The sequence below is a fragment of the Tiliqua scincoides genome, chromosome 4 (genome assembly GCF_035046505.1).
Source record: "Tiliqua scincoides isolate rTilSci1 chromosome 4, rTilSci1.hap2, whole genome shotgun sequence".
NCBI lineage: Eukaryota > Metazoa > Chordata > Lepidosauria > Squamata > Scincidae > Tiliqua > Tiliqua scincoides.
This window is the reverse complement of record NC_089824.1, coordinates 187,392,073-187,412,534: the sequence shown is the minus strand read 5'-3', so window position 1 is coordinate 187,412,534 and position 20,462 is coordinate 187,392,073. Positions and strand designations below refer to the sequence as shown.

The following is a 20,462-nucleotide window of genomic DNA, read 5'->3' as shown; positions in this document are numbered from 1 at the left end:
GGACAATTGTATTTCATATCTTTATGCAATAGTCAGTGCTTACAACCAGGACAAAATAAGGCCATGCCCTGTGTATGATAGAATTTTGGAATTCCTTTGTGTTTCAGACTATGATTTGTGGAAAAGGACCTTCAGTAGCAAGAGTCTGAATCTGTGCTTCATTTATCAGGAAAAAAAAAATAAAGCCAAAAGTGAAAACTATCTTCAAACAAGTTGGTTCTTTTTTCCTCCTCTTTCAAGGTGTAAATTGATTAGGACATCAAAGGCCTCCCAGATAAGACAACAGAGAAGATGTTACTGTATTACTGCTCAACTCTTTTTTTTTTTTTTTTAAGTGTTAAGCCTAGAGCTCCTTCAAACCCATCATTAACATTAAGGTCATTATGCTGTATCAGAGCCAAGAGGTTCATCAGGAGCTCTTTCTCTCTGCGAATCTTAGGCAGAATAAGAAGTCTTGCTTTTCCTATGGGCAAGTTACTGTCATAAGCAAATGAACTATCCTGGTCCTAAATAAGGTAGCTCTAGTAAAATGAATAAAGTTTTGTTAAAACAGAAAAGCTAGTTTCTGGGCCAGGTAAAAAAATGCCACAGTGATTACATGGTGAAATGTGAATAAGGTATATTTACAAATACATTTGCGTGCAGCATTGTGGAGCTTTAGAAAGAGAGGAGATGCAACTCTAGCAGCAACCATGCAGGCTGGGTTATCAAATGATCTTCCCTAATGAACTGTATCTTGAAGTTATAATGCAGGGATCATGTGCATGCTTTACTTGTGACCTTGAGGACATTTTCTGGAGCTGGAAGGGTTGGCCGGCTGCTCAGTAACATTGTGTAAGTAGGGTCAAGCGCAATGGCATAACGTGCTGCAGGCAGCTCATCGTGGTTGGTATTTCCTGGGCTCTCCACATCTCCAAACTTTAGGATGAGTCAGAAATAAATGTGATAAGCTAAGGATGAGTCAAAAACAAATACGAATGCAGAATTGAACCAAATCCCTGATGATATGATTATCGCTTGTAACTTCTAAGAAAGAAATGCTGTCAAGCTATTTTCTATTTAACAAATTTTTACAAATACAGACTTTTTGATAGCATGATTTGAGGCAACTAACATCTCACGTCAAAGGTTTTCCCCTCTATTCAGGGTTGGACCAGTGTTGAGGATTTCTAATATAGACCAGTCCCTAAGTGCCCCTGAGATGTTAGTTAATTCTATCTCCATCTCTTGGTTCCAGCAAATATTTATGGGTAGTAAAAAAAAAAAGTGACTCCAAAATGGCTACTGCTACATCCTGTTGGGGGGCAGTTGTGGAGGTATCTTCTGGGTGAAGGAACATTTGTTATCTTATCTGGGAGTAGGCCTCTGCAGCACAGCAGGGTCTACTTGGACCTGCACTAGCTTATTCTGTGGTGCAGGTCCACGTTGACCTGTGAAGTGGGATTGGGAAGGGGATTCGTATTCAGTGTTTGCCACTCCCGCCAAACCTACCATCTTCCCAGACCCAATCTGTCCTTCTCCCGCCCCTGTTGTCACCCCATTCTGCCCTCCCTCATCCCATTCCACCTCTTCCTGTCCCATTCTGCCTTTCGCACCACCTGACCAACCTTGGCAGATCTTTGTTGCTCCTCTGGTATGTGCAGGAAGGCTCTGGCTTTCCTGTCTGTGCTCTTCATGACTTCATGCACTGTGTTTGAAGTGTGTTTCACAACTGTCATAAGGCTAACAAATGCCCTACTGACTGTGTTTCTAGGCACAGATACAAGCCTTTCTTGTTCTTTTAAATCTTAAATGCAGGCTAGAGGTGGCTGTTGACACTTCAGATGTACACTATAGGCCGTTTTAGCTGTGGTTATTATGGGTCATATCTCTTGATCACTCCCGTTGTTGTTAGGAGATGTGGTAGAGTATGCAAAACAACCTCTCTGAGAAGTTTCTAGAATGCCAGTTTGTATTTATGATCTCTATAATACTTCCAATAGGAGTCCTATAGTTTTCCCAATTGATTCAGAGATCCCATTGTCAAAAATTACCAGGAAAAGATGCTAGAATAGATAGTGCTACTGACACATATTTTGTTAACTTGGAACCAGTTTTCATGACCCTTTCAGCCTATAGGAGTCATGGTTTTCTAAGCTCTTGCCACTTTTAACTCATGCTGACTCACTCCTGTATATGTTGAATTTGCTTATAGGCATGCCAAAGCTGATCTAGAGTGGTATCGGCACATTCAGTCAATGTACACGTGAACAGTTTGGTTCATGGTAGTACAGCTGGGACTGGCCAAAAACTATGGCTACCATGATGCGTGTGAAGAAGGACCATCCATCAGTCTGTGTAGCATGTAAGCTATTATATCAGGTGTCAAGCTGTTTTGCCTGTCTGTACTGCCATAATTTGGATGTATCAAGGTTTGTAGAAAGCTTGTAGATAAAGTTCAGGCCTTTACTACAGAGAAGGACAGGGCAAGCTAGATAGTGAGTAGGAATTTTCAGAAGTTCAGAATGGAAGCAGAGATCAGGTTGGGGGTTGTTATCATGCCTGGAATGCGTATGGGATCTGGAAGTAGACTGCAGCGTTGGGGGTTTGTTTTACAAAATTCATACCCCAGCGATGGGTTAGTTAGGAGAATGTTGTTTGAGTTTGAATCACTATAGTTGTTATCAGTATTGGGCAGGGTGCGTGAGGAACCAGAACAGAAATGCTGGTGTGGGACTTGCAAAGAATCTGTGGCTGGTACTCTTTCACATCTAAATAGAGGGTCAACAAGACCAGAAAGAGCAACAGCTACTTCCATTCAGAATTTTGGCAGTGTTATGTATGCCTGTTTTACTGCAGCTGTGAAACCTAGCTCACATCTGCATACTGTGCTCATTCTATTCGTGCCATGTTGTTCGTTCTTTCAGTCAGCATTCACTGCACAAAAAAAGCAACTCATCTCTTTGTGTCAGCATATGCCTTTAGTGATCTCTCATTCATCCTTGTGCCAAACTGCACCCATTTGGGAGATGAACGTTGCCATAAATACGCAATACTTTTTTTTCATACAGCAAACCTTTATTAGGCATATAAATAAGCAATACTTCCTTTAGCATCTATCTTTATATCATATCATATATAGTTATCCTACAGCAATCGGTTGTACTAACTTGTGGGCAGCACTGCTGTAGTCAATGGACAGCTACCACACTTCATGGCTGCACTGTAATAGTGATTACTGTGTGTGAAAAAGTATACAGGGAAACAATTATCTGACTGTTTTCCCTCTTTAGTGCATGATTATTTAGTTTATTTTTATTTTTAAAAGCTTCTCTAATGTCTTTCTACCTAAAGACCCAAAGTGGTTTGCAAAGAGAAACAAATTAAAAACAATACCAATATAAGAGGGGAAAAATAGCCAAAACAATAATAATTCATCACTTCCAGCAAGACTCTGCTTCAGGCAGCCCACCTAATACCAAAGCGTTTCCTAAAAAATCAAGTTTTTGCATGCACCTGAAATTTTGCAATGTAAGGTTCTTGTCTATCCTCCACTTGGAGGTCCAAAGAACTGACATGACCACCAAAAAGACCCTCCTTTGTGGGTGACTGTCATACTTCAGAGAGGCAACATGCTCAAATGGCTTAATAATGGCCAAAGTGTATAGGAGAGAATGCGTACAGGATAAGGTAGTCTTCAAGTGCCCAGGTCCTAAGATGGTTAGGGCTTTAAAGGCAAGAAGCAACACCTTGAATTGGTTCTTGAAGCACACAAGTAGTCTGAGCAAGGCTGAAGTAATATGCTCCCAGTGAACTGTCCCAGGCAGTGGGTGACCACATTTTGTACCAGCAGAATGTCCCATAGGATTTTCAAGGTCCGCCCCATGTAAAGTGTATTACATTAATGCAATAAATCATTACCAGTTTCCCACCTTAGCCCTTGCTTTTTTCCTTCAGCTTCTTGTGAAATGTCAAACTCTGCCTTTCCTGTGCCATATCCTCTGTTCCCCGTTAACCCCAATGTCAGCAAAAGTCATTGCTGATTCAAAGATTTTTGAGTGCTTGGTCTTGAAGAGCAATTCTCTTTATTGAGGGATTGATAGCTAGTAGCAAAAGCAGAGAAATGCATAAACTTTCACTCTTTTCATCCACATTAGTTCATGTGGAATAAATACCACAGGTATACATTGTGCTGTCTTTCTGAGAGAAATTGTGTAGTGGAGCAGGGTGTTGGCAGGAAACACTTAAGCAGTGTTTTCAACGGAAACTTTAAATAAACAGAGAGGCCTCTATTGGAATATGAAAGGTGTTGTCTCACAAGGATGAAGCAGACTTAAAGTTGTAGTGCTGTTTGTGGCCTGTTACGGTGCTCATAAAGTAACTTTTTTCTATGGAACCCAATTATCAAATCATTTTTCTGTCAGTCACCATTTCATTAAAGGTTTAGTTTAGCATTAGTTTACTACTTCATTAGTTTACTACTCACTTCATTCAAGGGTTAAAAGTTGTGTGCCATGATCAAGTTCATAATAGATTTTTAAGTATAAACTACTGCTTAACCAACATCCTCATTAATTTGGTATTTATTCCTCACAGGGATGCATGTACTGAAATGGAAAGGTCAAAGGATCCACAGAAGTGGGATGATCAAGGAGCAATTGGGAAGCCTAGTCTTGTCAAGAGATCCCAGGGAGGACTGAGCCAAACCTACTATATCCCATCATGGTGTTTATTCCAATTTGGTTCAGCTTTGATAGTGTGTGAAGATATTATCAAGAGCCTTCCAAAATCACTGGCTTCTTCTCAACTAAATGTCACTCTTAAGTTCATTTGGGTCACTTCCCCAAAAAGTGGGCAGATGACAAACTCACTAGGGTTGCCGTCCTCTCCACACTTGGGAATAAGTCTCCTTGAACTCAATCATACTTACTTCTGAGTAGACATGCATCAGATTGTAGATTGTAGAAACTCTTAGCTTAACAGACAAGGCCAGACCTTGGAGCAAATTCTTCGGACCTTCAGAGCACACGATATAATCTTCATGGGACAGAAAGAACCATGTCAGTGTGCAGTGCAAGATCATGGCATGTCATGAAAATCTCCCTGCATGTGCAAAACCGGTAGGTTGAAAAGAGAGCTGCTTAACTCAGCCTTCTCTCTAATACGTTAACTTCAAATGCAGAAAGATATTTTTATGTCCCTTCCAGCTTCTCCAAAGGGGTTAGCCCCCATTTGCCTGCTTTAGCACCTTCTGCTTTAATTAGCAGATCAAGAAATGTGCTGTGTTACTAAGAAAAGGAATTTCTCTTTTGATAATCACCCATCCTGTAGCTCTCCAGTCCAGAGTCAAGATCCACCCATAGTTCAGCAGTGGGGCTTTGTGGCCAGTTTATGGTTGCTGCAGAGCAGACAGACTTGAGGGCTACTCTGAATATTCAGTTTCCTATTCTGAGTTTTGCTAGAATGAGTTAAACAATGCCAAGCACATCTCTGACCAGCACTATCTTCCCTGAGGAGTTGGCAATTTCTTCTTTTAAGGCCTATTACTGCCATCTTATGGTTGGATGCAGCAAATGTCAGATGCTATAGGGAGGAGGTAACAGGGTGTGTTTGAGGAGTGTGGAATTGGCAGCTTGTGTTATAATGAGCAAATCCTGCTCTGAACTCATCCCTTCTTAATTACTTTACCATTCATTCAGTAGCCAAACAGAACTGCTTTCCCTGTAAGTGTTTTTCCTGTGAATCAGGAACAATGTAGATGAATGCGGTGCAAGTATATAACCAACTGCTGGGTTGATGATCTCCAGGTCTCTGAAATTCCAGCTCTGATCTCTGAGTTTCCTTTCCATTCTATCCAGTAGCCATCTGCTATTCTGCTCTCTTCCATTTTTATCAGACCATATTTCACCTGAAATCTACACATCACCTGCTTTAACTCTGAGGGCCTGTTAATTATCCTAGAGATGACATGACTTTTGTGACTGGGATAATGTGTGCTGTTTTAGGCAACAAGGAAAATCAAAGATTCTGTGGATTGTAGCACTTATATGCTCTTATGCCAGACACATAGGTGCATATATTAACAGGTGCAGGACATGGAGAATTTGCCTCTGCTTAGATATATGTTTTTGTCATCTGTTGTGACAATGTAGTAGCTAGCAACATAACCATATACCACAGCAAATGGCAATGACTATCAACTTTATTTTCTAGAATAGGAGGATACTGTCCTCTAAAAGGAGTTAATAACATGTAGAGAGTGTTGTATTGAATTTTTCCATTAGTTATACATTGGCTGCTATCCTAAAAGCTCCTATGAGAAAGTTCCACTGCAACCAGTCAGACTGTATTGAAGAAATGTGTGATTTGGGCCAGTATTTACAAACCTACCAATACAAACCAATAGTTTGCATTTACAAACTATTGATCTTCTGGGAAAAAAGGCTAAATAGAACTCAATGGAGTACCCAAAACACAGCAAAGTGCTGGACAAATAGTGCCCTGGTGAAGTCTGCTAAACTCCTAGTATGTCAAAAGATTAATATTTTTATTTGTCGTAATGTTGATATTTGTTTTGAATCAAAGCAAAACAACCTTTGATTAATTAATGTAATTTTTAAAGATGATGCTCCTTTTTCAAAGAAGCGCCTTCAGAGGAGCAGAGGTCAAATAGATGAGATCTCTTAATAATAATTTGTAACATTATAGATTCAAGTCTAATTCTTCAAATTGGATGACCATCTCCAAATCAGTCCAAAAAACCTAGTGGCAAATGGCACTTTGTTTGCACATATGAGTTTTAAATGTAGTAGAACACTGTACTGGCCATCATCACTCCCTTGCACAACTGTAATTTACAGAACTTATAGCCCAATTCTAACCAACTTTCTAGTGCCAATGCAGCTGCACTGTAATTGAGGAGGCCCCCATGATTGCACCCCACCACAGAATGCAGAGCGTGCCCCATTGGCTGGGCTGTTTTGGCACTGGAAATTTAGTTAGGATTGGGCTGTTAATATGCTTTTGGGCGCAATCTTATCTTAATGTTGGGCCAGTGCGAGTCCCTAGCGCTGACCTGGTAGTGTAGCAAACGTGCCATAAGGCATGCCTGCGCCTCTTTGTGAGTTGCTGGGGCCAGTGCAAGGACATTCACCAGCCTGCAGAGGCCAGATCAAGCCTCTACCACACCAGAACGAGATAGGTTCACACCGACATGTGGAGGCTGGCATGGGGAGTCTGGGAGGATGGGGGATGACATTTCAGGGGTGTTTCAGGGTGGGGAAGGGTGAGTGGCGGACAGGCCAGTGGGCAGACTGGGCCCAGGAGGGGGTGGGACTGGCCTCTAGCACTTAGGCCAGATCTAACTCCCCTTCCCCAGCAGCTTGGCATTACCCTGGGCGGCTCGAATCTGCACCAGTGATTTAGCTGGTGCAGAGCCAAGTAGCTCCATTGAGGTGGCAGGGCATTACTTGGGTTTAGGGGATAATTATTCCCTTACTCAGAATAGCATGGCAGCCACCTCCAACCCGGCGCTGGATATAGCACAGGCCAGCCGGTCAGCCTATTCCAGTGCTGATCATCGCTTTCAAAGGACTTCCCTGTGGCTTTCAAACCTATTAAGGGTGCAATCCTAACAGTGCTGTGGGCAGGTGCAAGTCCCTTGTGCTGGCCCAGGATGGTTGCAAACGTGCCGTAAGGCACATTTATGCCTCTTCAAGAGTTGGCTGGGCCGGCATGCATCTGCGCGCCAGCCCATGGAGGCTGAATTCAGCCTCTGTGCTCACCTGAGGAGGGAGCCTTGCGTCGGTCGAGTTCAGCTGAGACAAGGCTCGGGGGTGGGCAGGGAGGAGGTGGGAGGGAGGAGTTCTGGGGCGGGTGGAGAGTGGTCCTGGGGGGCCTGCGGGTGGGGAGCGGGTTGGGATCCGGCATAACTGCCGGATCCCAGCCCAGAGCAGCATGGAGCGCCTTCAAGCCGCTCTGCTCTCCTTGAACTTGTGCCACCTCTGGAGGTTGCGAAAGTCCAAGGAGACCCACAGGAGCTACAGTGGCTTACCTGGGGGTAAGGGGAAGAGTTTTCTGTTACCTTCGGCTGAGCCACTTTAACGTCCTATCTCATGCTGGATACAGTACAAGCCTCCTGGCGTGTCTGTTCCGCCCAAGATAGGATTGCGCTGCACTTTTCTAAGTGGTAGTCCATTCTGTGATGGATACTAATCCTATAATGTGAAAGCTTATTAGAATAAGTTCAGAGCCAATATTAGTGTGTGTTGAATTATGTTCAGGTTAGTATGGAACATGTTCCAAAATGTGGGTTCAAAGTCTGACTACAGTCTTGTCTGATTTGCTGTTATGCCCATAATGCTGGTTAGTCACACTTGGACAGTAATTGAAATTTAGTAAAAGTTATCGCACAAGACTTAATGGCCAGTTAATTATTAATCCATATTTATGCAAACCTGACATCTATCTGACAATAGATAGCACTCAGATTTGTGAAGAGGAACATACTTGCATTTGTACTGTACAGACTGTTCTGTGTGAATGAATTAATTATTAAGGTACACATCAGTCCAATAATGAAAACGTAAGTCTTCTGGGTGTGTAGATGTGAGATTCTGGTGTTGCCCTAGTTGTAACATGTGCCTAACATTTTTTACAAGGAAATTAGTGCTTTTAGGCTAATTGCATGTCATTTTCTGAGCCAGAACTGATTAACATAGCTCTATATTACTTTTTTGAAGAAAGAATATCAAACCTTGCAACATGGGATTGTCACTGTATTCACAGAAAGGGAATACTACCTGTGGTACATGCAGTTTTGTCATCCAATTCGCCGCTGCTAGTACATCCATATAATGTGACAGTCAGATGTATAAACACACTATTTTTGGATAAGCCAGAGCATATCTTTTTAGAAAATGATACTTCATGAACAGAGTCTTCAAGTTATATCATGTAATATGTCACTTCCTCGAATGCCCAACCCGACTTAGCCATAAGAATTTCAGCCTTATTTCAAAAGGGAATTTCCCCTGGTTTGTCTTCTTACATCATGCATCATTCATAGATCTGCCTGCCACTGGGAATACTCATATAGGCATTTGTAGACTGTGATTACTGCCCCATAAGCCTTGGATAACAAGAGATTGCATACATGAAGCCTCTCCCTGTAAGGCAACCTTTGAGTCACCTAAGTAAGTCTTTTCTGAACCCCTGGATAATTTTACCAAGCATATAAACACAGAAACACATAGATACACACAAACATTGATAAATACACCCACTCACACTCCTAATAAGCCAGCACAGATCGAGTAAACAGAGAGTCTGTCTCTTTCTGGTTTCAAACAGTGAACTGTTTTGTATCAACTACCCACAGGAATCTGCAGGGAGGCTACTGTTTTGGGTGCCGCCTGTTCATTTTCTGCAGGCCTCTATACAGGATAGGCACTGTCCACAACGAGCCGTGCCATGCCGTCTCAGCATCCCCATGTCTTTAACTAAATGCAGCTGTAGTCATGAACATCCAGTGGCTCCTCATTTGAAAGCTAAAGGTCCCTTAATACGTGCAGACCCAGGTCTATGAAAAAGAGTAGAGAGAGGAAACATTTGGTTAAGGAGTGGATACAGAGAGCATATGGCAACCTCCATACTTCAGATACAAATTCAGAACAATTCTTGGTGAAGAGTCCCTTGTTCAATCCATAAATGGAAGTCTTGCCCTAATAAGGAGAATAAAAAGGAACATAAACTGTGGCAAAAGAAATGTAAAGGTGATATGGGAGGCCAAGTGAGACTATGAGGAACACATGGCCAGCAACATTAAGGGGAATAATAAAAGCTTCTTCAAATATGTTAGAAGCAGGAAACCTGCCAGAGAAGCTATTGGCCCTCTGGATGGTGAAGGAGGGAAAGGGGACATAAAAGGAGACTTAGAGATGGCAGAGAAATTAAATGAGTTCTTTGCATCTGTCTTCACGGCAGAAGACCTCGGGCAGATTCTGCTGCCCAAAAGGCCCCTCCTGACCAAGGAATTAAGTCAGATAGAGGTTAAAAGAGGTTTCAGACCTCATTGATAAATTAAAGATCAATAAGTCACCGGGCCCTGATGGCATCCACGCAAGAGTTATTAAGGAATTGAAGAATGAAGTTGCAGATCTCTTGACTAAAATATGCAACTTGTCCCTCAAAATGGCCACGGTGCTAGAAGATTGGAGGATAGCAAATGTCACACCGATCTTTAAAAAGGAAAAGAGGGGGGACCTGGGAAACTATAGGCCGGTCAGCCTAACATCTACACCGGGTAAGATAGTGGAATGCCTCCTCAAAGATAGGATCTCAAAACACATAGATGAACAGGCCTTGCTGAGAGAGAATCAGCGTGGCTTCTGTAAGGGTAAGTCTTGCCTCACAAACCTTTTAGAATTCTTTGAAAAGGTCAACAGGCATGTGGATGTGGGAAAACCTGTGGACATTATATATCTGGACTTTCAGAAGGCGTTCGACACAGTCCCTCACCAAAGGCTACTGAAAAAACTCCAGTCAGGGAATTAGAGGACAGGTCCTCTCGTGGATTGAGAACTGGTTGAAGATCAGGAAACAGAGAGTGGGTGTCAATGGGCAATTTTCACAATGGAGAGAGGTGAAAAGTGGTGTGCCCCAAGGATCTGTCCTGGGACCGGTGCTCTTCAACCTCTTCATAAATGACCTGGAGACAGGGTTGAGCAGTGAGGTTGCAAAGTTTGCAGACGACACCAAACTTTTCCGAGTGGTGAAGGCCAGAAGTGATTGTGAGGAGCTCCAGAAGGATCTCTCCAAACTGGCAGAATGGGCAGCAAAATGGCAGATGCACTTCAATGTCAGTAAGTGTAAGATCATGCACACTGGGGCAAAAAATCAAAACTTCACATATAGGCTGATGGGTTCTGAGCTGTCTGTGACAGATCAGGAGAGAGATCTTGGGGTGGTGGTGGACAGGTCGATGAAAGTATCGACCCAATGTGCGGCGGCAGTAAAGAAGGCCAATTCTATGCTTGGGATCATTAGAAAAGGTATTGAAAACAAAACGGCTAATATTATAATGCCGTTGTACAAATCTATGGTAAGGCCACACCTGGAGTATTGTGTCCAGTTCTGGTCACCGCATCTCAAAACAGACATAGTGGAAATGGAAAAGGTGCAAAAGAGAGCGACTAAGATGATTACTGGGCTGGGGCACCTTCCTTATGAGGAAAGGCTACGGTGTTTGGGCCTCTTCAGCCTAGAAAAGAGACGCCTGAGGGGGGACATGATTGAGACATACAAAATTATGCAGGGGATGGATAGAGAGATGCTCTTTACACTCTCACATAACACCAGAACCAGGGGACATCCACTAAAATTGTGTGTTGGGAGAGTTAGAACAGACAAAAGAAAATATTTCTTTACTCAGTGTGTGGTTGGTCTGTGGAACTCCTTGCCACAGGTTGTGGTGATGGCATCTGGCATGGACGCTTTTAAAAGGGGATTGGACATGTTTCTGGAGGAAAAATCCTTCACGGGTTACAAGCCATGATGTGTATGTGCAACCTCCTGATTTTAGAAATGGGCTATGTCAGAAGGCCAGATGCAAGGGAGGGCACCAGAATGAGGTCTCTTGTTATCAGGTGTGCTCCCTGGGGCATTTGGTGGGCCGCTGTGAGATACAGGAAGCTGGACTAGATGGGCCTATGGCCTGATCCAGTGGGGCTGTTCTTATGTTCTTATGATCATCGCACAAGGCTGGGAGAGCATCTTAAGACCCCAGTTCTCGGTGTGCAGAGTACCATAGCCTTCCATAGAGAAGTGTGGAAGTCTGCTAAGAGAAGTACTTGAGGCTTCTTGCCTCCCACTTGTGTTTCTGTGGAGCAGGTTTATTTACTGTTTTTGCCGAACTTCTTGTTTCCCAGGCCTGTTTCCTGATTGATTCTTGGAAAGGATCAGACTCTTTTCTGACCTAGAGAGACTTGTTTGTAATTTGAGAATCTCTTCTTTACTATAGTTGTCACTTTGTAATAATGCTTAGGGGCACTTCTTCTGACTGACAGTGGCATGTTTCTTTAAGACTACTGAGAAGGAGGGAGGGGGGAGACATTCGCAAATCACATTAAGAATATGCATTGACATCCTGGCCTGGTCAGAAGATGGTAAGTATAATAGGACTTACCTTAAAAATTCAGGTTACCATCATTTTTATCATTTATCATTTGTTCTCGTATTTTCATGGTTATGTTTGGTCCTGTGTCTTTTATCAGCAGCTCCCCCCTACACACACCAGTTAAAAAAATTGAACTTTTCACAGTATTTATTCTATGCCTGCTTAATTTCTCTTTGTTTGATTTCTTGTTAAAGGTACACAAACATTCAAGGTTGGTCTGAAAAGAGGAAGCCCTAGAAACAAAATCCATGTTTGTTCTGCCTGGATTTCTAACTGATCAGGGAAGAGAGAACAAAATATTGGTGGCTGTAATGAGAACTCCCAGGCAACCATGCAGGGCTGCCCACAGCAGTTTGCTGTGGGCATTAGAGATGGTGTTTTTTAAAACAAAGCATGCACACACACACATTTTATAGGGAGTGCAGCTGGAAATGGGGCAGTGCTGGTTGCAAGGCACCATCAAGGAAGCTTTTTGTACCCTGTCTAATGAGCATTGAATGTAGAATTGCTTCCTTGGCCTTAAAAGAACTGAAACTCACTTTTCTGCCTGCCTTCCACATGTGGGTGTGCAACTTTTAAAACGACCTTTTTGCCTTCCCCCAAGATGGGAAAAAGGAATTGCTCCATAGAACAGGTCTAGTCCAGCTCCAGAGAGGTTCTCCTGGATTATGCATGATGGGTGTAGCTTTGCATTATGTCGGTCTCTGAGAAGGTGGCTTTTTATTTGCTGGTTCTGGCAAGCCTTTGGGCTTCATCTAGTTGTCTTCCTGATTCACCTCTATTTGAATAAAACTTATGAAGTTTAGAAACTTGGAGCATGACAAAAAACTTTGCAAAACCTACCAGAAGCTGTCACAGCTAAAAGGATAACATGAACTGTTTGGTGGATCTGGGTTTGCTTGGGTCTGTTTTGGATTTGTATGCATGTCTGCTTTTATATACTGTATTACAGTTAGAATTGGATGAAGATGCAAGATCCACTTCCCATTGTACCACTGGTTTTTTAAAAAATAAAACAGATGTGCTTTACTTAAGATGTAAGAAAAGAATATAAACAGGGAAGCAAATGCCATTTCCTGGAATAGACACGTACAATACAAAATACCACTAAGCAGTTCTGCAGAATACTGATATTTTCTCAGAAATAGATTCCTCTGTTGTCCTTTCCATGTTACATTTTCATGTATCTTTAACAGTCATGTTCCAAATGTTGGATTGGGAGTGGCCCTTACAGTGTTTAGTCACGCCGTATAACAACCATTCTAATTTACAAAAAGAAAACTTGTGGAATTATAGAGACCTCCTTCTCTGGTGTCTCTGATTGTTATCTGAGGACGAAAGAGATGTCCATTTAGATAATCTTGACTCAGTGATTCTCTTGGCAGCTGGTCTTGCCCCTTTTTAGAGTGAAACAAGAAGAGGATAGATTGCCAAGAGAAGAATGATAAAGATGACTAAATTAAGACTGTTTTTTAAACTTGCAGCTGTGTGCTGTAAAGAGATCAGGTCCCATCAGCCATTCCAATACCAGGCATTTTCAGTTAAGGCAGGGGTGCTCACACTTTTTTGGCCCGAGAGCTACTTTGAAACCCAGCAAGGCCCGGAGATCTACCCTCCAGGGGGGCAACTTGGGGGGTGATGAGAAGTGGGGTGACTCCATGTGTGGGGCCACGGGGAGGGGTTGGGGAGCCCTCCAGGGGGGCAACTTGGAGAGGTGATGGGAAGTGGGGGGACACCAGGTGTGGGGCCAAGGGGAGGGGTTGGGGAGCCCTCCAGGAGAGCAACTTGGGGGGTCATGGGAAGTGGGGGGACACCAGGTGTGGGGCCAGGGGAGCGGCTGGGGAGCCCTCCAGGGGGGCAACTTGGAGGGGTGATGGGAAGTGGGGGGACACCAGGTGTGGGGCCAGGGGGAGGGGTTGGGGAGCCCTCCAGGAGAGCAACTTGGGGGGTGATGGGAAGTGGGGGGACACCAGGTGTGGGGCCAGGGGAGTGGCTGGGGAGCAACCAGAGCGCTCCCGCCGGCCATGTACTCCCGTGCTGCCTGCCCGCGCCATCGCATTGGATGCGATGGCAGGCCAATCGGGAAGCTCCAGGGCTCTTTCCCGCCCCTTTCATTGATTGAAAGGGGTGGGAAAGAGCCCTGGAGGTTCCTGATTGGCCCGCCATGTTGAAAGGGGCGGGAATGAGCCCCGGAGCTTCCCGATTGGGTGGCGGGCCCGATTGGGTGGGCCTGCCACCCAATCAGGAAGCTCCGGGGCTCATTCCCGCCCCTTTCATTGATTGAAAGGGGCGGGAAAGAGCCCCAGAGCTTCCCGATTGGCCCGCCACCCAATCGGGAAGCTCCGGGGCTCTTTCCCGCCCCTTTGAACATGGCGAACGGGAGGCTCGGTGCGCGATCGACCGGATTTTGCTTCGCGATCGACCGGTCGATCGCGATCGACGTCTTGAGCACGCCTAAGTTAAGGCTTTGGAAAGTATGACTTTTCATTTGAAAAAAATTCAGAGCCGCAGAGGGCGGATGTGTATTGGCTTGGGCAGTGTATCTTTCAGTGAGCCCTACTTACCCTAAACAGTTCTGGATAGTACGTTGGGCTAGAATAGGATGATTATTGAGAGTGATAGATCTTGTCAACAGACTAGTTTGTGTAGGTGAAGCAGTGCTGGCTGTGGAAATCTCAAGTACATTCCTGGGGCATTTACCGGTAATGCTCAATAACAGGATGGATATATTTAAATCAGTCAAGGTGAAAAGGCTGATTTTTAAATCGTTTTTTTTAAACAGTCTTTTTTGTTTTTGTTTTTTTTAAATAGCAATTGTGGGGCAGGAGGCCAAATCTGATTGGGACTACTATTGGGGCATTAACTATTTCCCTGCTTTTGTTTTCCCAACTACAATTGCCTCCTTGAAGCTGCTGTTTGTCCTGAAGGGAAAAATGCAGTGTAGGTTTCTTTATGATATTTGCAATTTTTTTTCCCACAGGGCAAATCACAGCTTCAGAGAAATGATTTTAAGCTCTTATGCCAGTTGACAACAAAAGCTGTGCATCCAAGACATATTTGCTTGAACCAGGTCCAGGTTGTCAGATGCATGTATTGGAAGCTGAGTTTTGTGGGAACTGACTACACCAATTGTAGTTTACTGGACATTGAAAAATCTGACCATAATTTTAATTCTCCCTGTACTTCAGCTTGTGTGATTATGTTTCCCTCTACTGGACTGTCTGAGCTACTGATGTAAAGTTTCCAGACATTTTGAAACTTGGGGGGAGGGGATTTTTATGGCTTTTAGGGGAAAAAATGGAATTTTTTGGAGAACATTGGAGAATGGAGAACATTGAATTCTGTGCAATACTCATATTCTTGTCACATCTAAGTTTTCAATTTTTGTGAACTGCTTTGAGTTTTCATTAATGATGCCAAAGACATAAGAAAATGGGTGGTTTTCATGAACTGGAAAAAGTTTCTCAACCCATTTCTTGCGTGTGTGTGCGTGCACTTGCTGTGCTAGTAGACTCCCAGGTTGCAATCCTGGACCAAATACTTGAAAATCTTTTGCAACCTTTGAATGTACTTCTATAGCATTGGGTCCTGAGAGTGTTGCTTGTTTAATAATCCAGTTAAACCTACTAGCAATTCTTCAATACTATCATCACTTGGGTTCAAGAGATTTGTGAACTACCTATTTAGCAATATTATTTTTAAATACTGCTTTAATAAATGTTTCATGATCTATTTTCTCATTGGAATGAGAATGAGTGTTTTTCCAGTGTTTTCCCAAATCTTCATTTTTCTTTTTCAGGTTTTAGAAGAAAGAAAGAAAAAAAAAAAACCACTAAGAAATCAGGGCCCTAACATCTCTACACCTAATTTCCTACTGTTTATTTGTTAATATAGCTATATTCTGCTCTTCCTTTAGAAACCTCTGTGGCTTTTGTGAAACTCTCATCTAGACAGTGATCAGATCCACTATTCAACAGCAACCTTTAGCTTTTGTTGCAAGAATTTGCTGGAGGTAGAATGTTTGCATAGTGCAAAGTTTCTGTATGCAGCTGGGGTTTATTATTTCAAGTATGCAGATCCAGATTGGAGGTGAGCTTATTGGTCCTAACAGTACCCTATGTGCTCCATGTGTGGTTTGAACTCTTACCCCAGGTTCCTATCCTGCTGCTACTGTATATATAATAACTGGCTTAAGCCACCTTCCTGGCTGCTGCAGGCTGTAACATCTGGAGCTGGGTCTGAATTGCATCACTTGAACCAATTGCTTCTCTGCTCTTTGGGATGGGGGGAGCTTTGTGGATTCAGAAAAGATTCCCAGCAGTATTTGTTGCCAGATACTTTTAGTCAGCTTGGCCTAACATTTCACCATACTAATAGTATATCCCACAGGGCTTTTTGAGATTTCTAGTAGTGAAACTACAAGACAAAATAAAACTCTTATCCTGCTTTATTTCCAGACTGGGTAAAGGGCTTGTGCTTTGAGGCTATTTTCCCAATCTGTTTATCCTTGAATTGTTTCACAGAAAGATCTGGATGCCATGCAATCTGTCCCAAGGAACAATTTTCCGGGAGGGGGAGCAGAAGAGACATCTTGGTATCTGTGACCACAATGTATGCCCTAATTTAAATGATGCCTTTTTTTTTAGTCCTTAGAAATAGATTCCGTTTATCAATTTTCCTTTTTGCACTGGTCTGTAGCTCTTGCAACTTTTTATGACTATTGTGGGATGAGCACTTCCTGAAAGCTGTCTGAGACTGTAGTATCCAGGCTCTAACTCCCTCTAGAGCCTTGATTAACTACTCATTTTGAATAGGGATTGTATTTTAACCTGGCCAACAGTTTAGGGGTAGTAACATTGGTTCTGCTCTTTGACTTACTCTCATGTGAGCTGAGAACAACCAAAGGGCTTCAAACGTGTCTTGTTGGCATCCTTCAGTCTCAGAAGACTATGGTATTGCTCTCTGAATGGTGGTTCTGAAACAGTATCTAGTATGGCTGAATAGACCAATTCAGGAGTGACAATCCCATCCACACTGGGAGCAAGTGTAGTCTGTCCTTGGTCTGTTTTCCTGGCTGTGGACCTTCCTTTTTTGCCTCTTTGCCTCATTCTGTTGGCCAAGTGTCTCTTCAAACTGGGAGAGGCCATGCTGCACAGCTGCCTCCAAGCGGGATGCTCAGAAGCCAAGGTTTCCCATCTGTTGAAGTCCATTCCTAAGGCCTTCAGATCCCTCTTGCAGATATCCTTGTAACGCAGGGCTTCATAACCCCATGTGAACGGCAATAGCCAAGAGCTTGGCAGGGTTCTTTCTTTGAGCACTTAACCTGATACTCTAACACTGTGGTTCTCAAACTCTCAGGGAGTTTGAGGACTGCAGTAAGTGCCTGCATGGGAGCAGGGAAGGTGGCGGGGGGGGGGGGAAGGCAGCAACGTGATCCACAGGATTGCATCGTTAAGGGGGCTGCAGGGACTGGCATCTACTTACCAGTCTCTGCTGCAGCCTCCCAGGTGTGCAGGGAGCCCTGGGCAACCATCTGCAGGGCTCCCCGAAGCATAGAAAGTGAAAGCGGAGCAATCATGTTTCGCCTCTGCCAAACTGGAGGTGGAGCAGGATAGCTCCACTTTCACTTTCTGAAGGCTGGGGAGCCCTGCAGATGGTCGTGCAGGACTCCCCGCAGCCCCGGAGGCTGCTACAGGGAATTGTAAGTAAATGCCAGTCCCTGCAGCCCCCTTAGTGACGCAATCCTGGGGATTGCATTGCAATTTCCCTCTTGCCCCTTCCTCTTAAAGGGGCAGAGTCCAGGGCCCTCAGGCTGGGATGTTGTAATGCCCCAGTCTGAGAAGCCCTGCTCTAACAGAACCAGTTACTATTTATACTGGAAGTTGATGGTTGAAGAGGCAGTGCTGCATCTTGACAGGAGAAAACAGCTGATATTGCATTATCAGGGTGGGAGGATGTCTTTGAGATTGTTGATTGTACTGGAGCCAAATGGAGTCTCAGGGTCCCAATTGCCTTTTCCTAATCTAGGACTGGAAACCAACAAAGCATAGCACCTACCTTCATTGCCTCCCATAAACCACCCCTTAACTCTCTCCTATCTCAGTCTGAATCTCATCACTCTTTTATCAAGCCTTGTCCTTCTCATTTGTCCTAATGATTCACTTAGATTGTATCACTGAACTTCATCAATCAATTTATTTGTATGCTGCTTTGGCACAAATTACAGGTCCAACCTTGATATACATGGATTTTTTGTACACTGATTTGATTCAATATGAATGGCCACTGCAAATGTGCTAATCCCTGGAGAAGGGGAAAAAATCCATCTCTTTAAAACCACAGTTTAAAAAACTGCTTTTTACTGTTATAATCATGCAAGTGATTACAGGTATAACTTAATTATCCACAGATTTTTCACCCTGTGGAAAAATCCACAGATTTTTCTATCTCAATGCAATGAGAAGTACCCTTTAAATTAAAGAAAAACAGTCATTTAACAATAGCCTGGTTAATTCCAGAGAGGGCAACTGGCTGACAATCCATCAATCATTCTCTCTCCAGCTTCACTCCTCCCTTTCCCCTGAGCAGTGAAAGAAGGCTAAATGACAGTGATTATCACCTTTGACATTCTTTCCCCCTCTCTGTGGCTCCTGGTGAAGGGAGGGATTACTGCCTCCTAGTAAAGCCTAAGCACCTAGAGAGAGACTGATTGCCTGTGTGTGCATTTCAAAAGGTCAGCAAGGCTGTTTTTAAATCTCAGGAGCAAAGGGACTTTGTTCTTTAAATTGATTTACTTTAGTTTGTTTTTTGCCATCCAGAATTCCATCAGAGTAGAATTTTAAACATAATAAATTGGTGCCAACAATTGCCAAGAGTGGAAACATGTTGTATGTGTCATGAGTGTCATACAGATTCCAGTGGCACCTATAGCCACGTATTGGTTGAGATGTCAAGTGTTAGCTAAGGACTAAAGAAGAAAAACTTAAATAAATGGAACATTTCATGCTACTGTCTTGCAGAGAAACATTACTTTTGCAAGCTGATCCATTAGGTTCCATACCTGCACAACTGAGGATCTCTGGTAGATTTGACTGTGTGCAATCTTCTGACTGAGCAGTTAACCAAATTCCAGCATGCAAAGCTTAACTGGATGTCCTGGAAGCAGCAGCAGCAGCAGCTCATTTCCCAGGGAATGAGCGTATGAACATACCTGCTACTGAGTGTCAGCTGCTATCATTCATACTATACTAGCTTTGGTCAACTGGCTGCTGGCCCAGTGTTTCCATTATGGCTCCTGTTTTGCTATGAAAAAGGACTCTTTCCCCCTTGCCCCCAGTTTTTCCTGCAGTATTACCACCACAGTTCCTTTAGCTAAAGTGAGAACTGATTTCAGAATTCTTTCAGCATGAGATAAAGGATGTATGATTCTCTCTTGCTGGTTAGTTACAGGCATGATGCTCACTGAGATTTGGAGTTTAAATCTGATTGCCAGGGAGGGTTGTGCTGGTTGAAAATGAGACCCATCAAGGACCAGATTAAAGATGCAGCACTTCAGCTGTCTGCCTGGCTGTGCTCTACCTGGGCCTCAAGCCTTATAAAACATGAGAAGAAAGAGTCTAAAGCAATTTTCCAGAAGTAATAATAAAATCCACTTAGCAGCCATCTTTCTGTGAGTAAGCCATCCTGCAACCCAGGGCTTCTCAAACTAGGGTGTTGTGACACCCCAGCCAGAGGTCCCTGGACTCTGTCCCCGTAAGGGGTGGGGGCAGGGGGAGGCAGTGACGCGACCCCCAGGATCACGTCACTAAGGGGGCTGCAGCGACTGGCATGCACTTACCAGTCCCTGCTGCAGCCTCCTGGGGGTGTGAGGAACCCTGCGTGAATTGTACTCCACTTCTGGTTTTGCGGAGGCAGGGCGCAATCGCTCTGTTTTCACTTTCTGAAGGCTGGGGAGCCCTGCGGGGGTTCCCATACGGTCGCACAGGGGTTCCTGTACTTCTGGGAGGCTGCAACAGGGACTGGTAAGTAAATGCCAGTCCCGTTAGCGATGCGATCCTGGGGATCGCATTGCTGCCTTCTCCCTGCCCCCACTGCCTTCCCTGTTCCCCCCGCAAAAACTTAGTGCTGCTGTCAAGGCAGAAGTTCACTACTGCCAGAATGGTTAGCTTTAGATACGTAGCACTGTATCGGGACCATAGGTGGCAAACAGTTGTACTGAGTCTTGCCACTTGCCTGGGTTTACATGGCATTGAATACTGAGAGGTTACCACTCTGCCACCAGCACATGTGTATTCTACAATAGGATCTC

The 20,462-nt window shown here is 43.9% G+C and overlaps 1 protein-coding gene across 1 annotated transcript in view; it reads left to right on the top strand.

Annotated features, from left to right (window-relative positions):
* The window catches only part of NAV1 (neuron navigator 1), a 326,783-nt gene that overhangs the window by 180,947 nt on the left and 125,374 nt on the right, over positions 1 to 20,462 (top strand). The gene's annotated exons all lie outside the window — the stretch shown is intronic.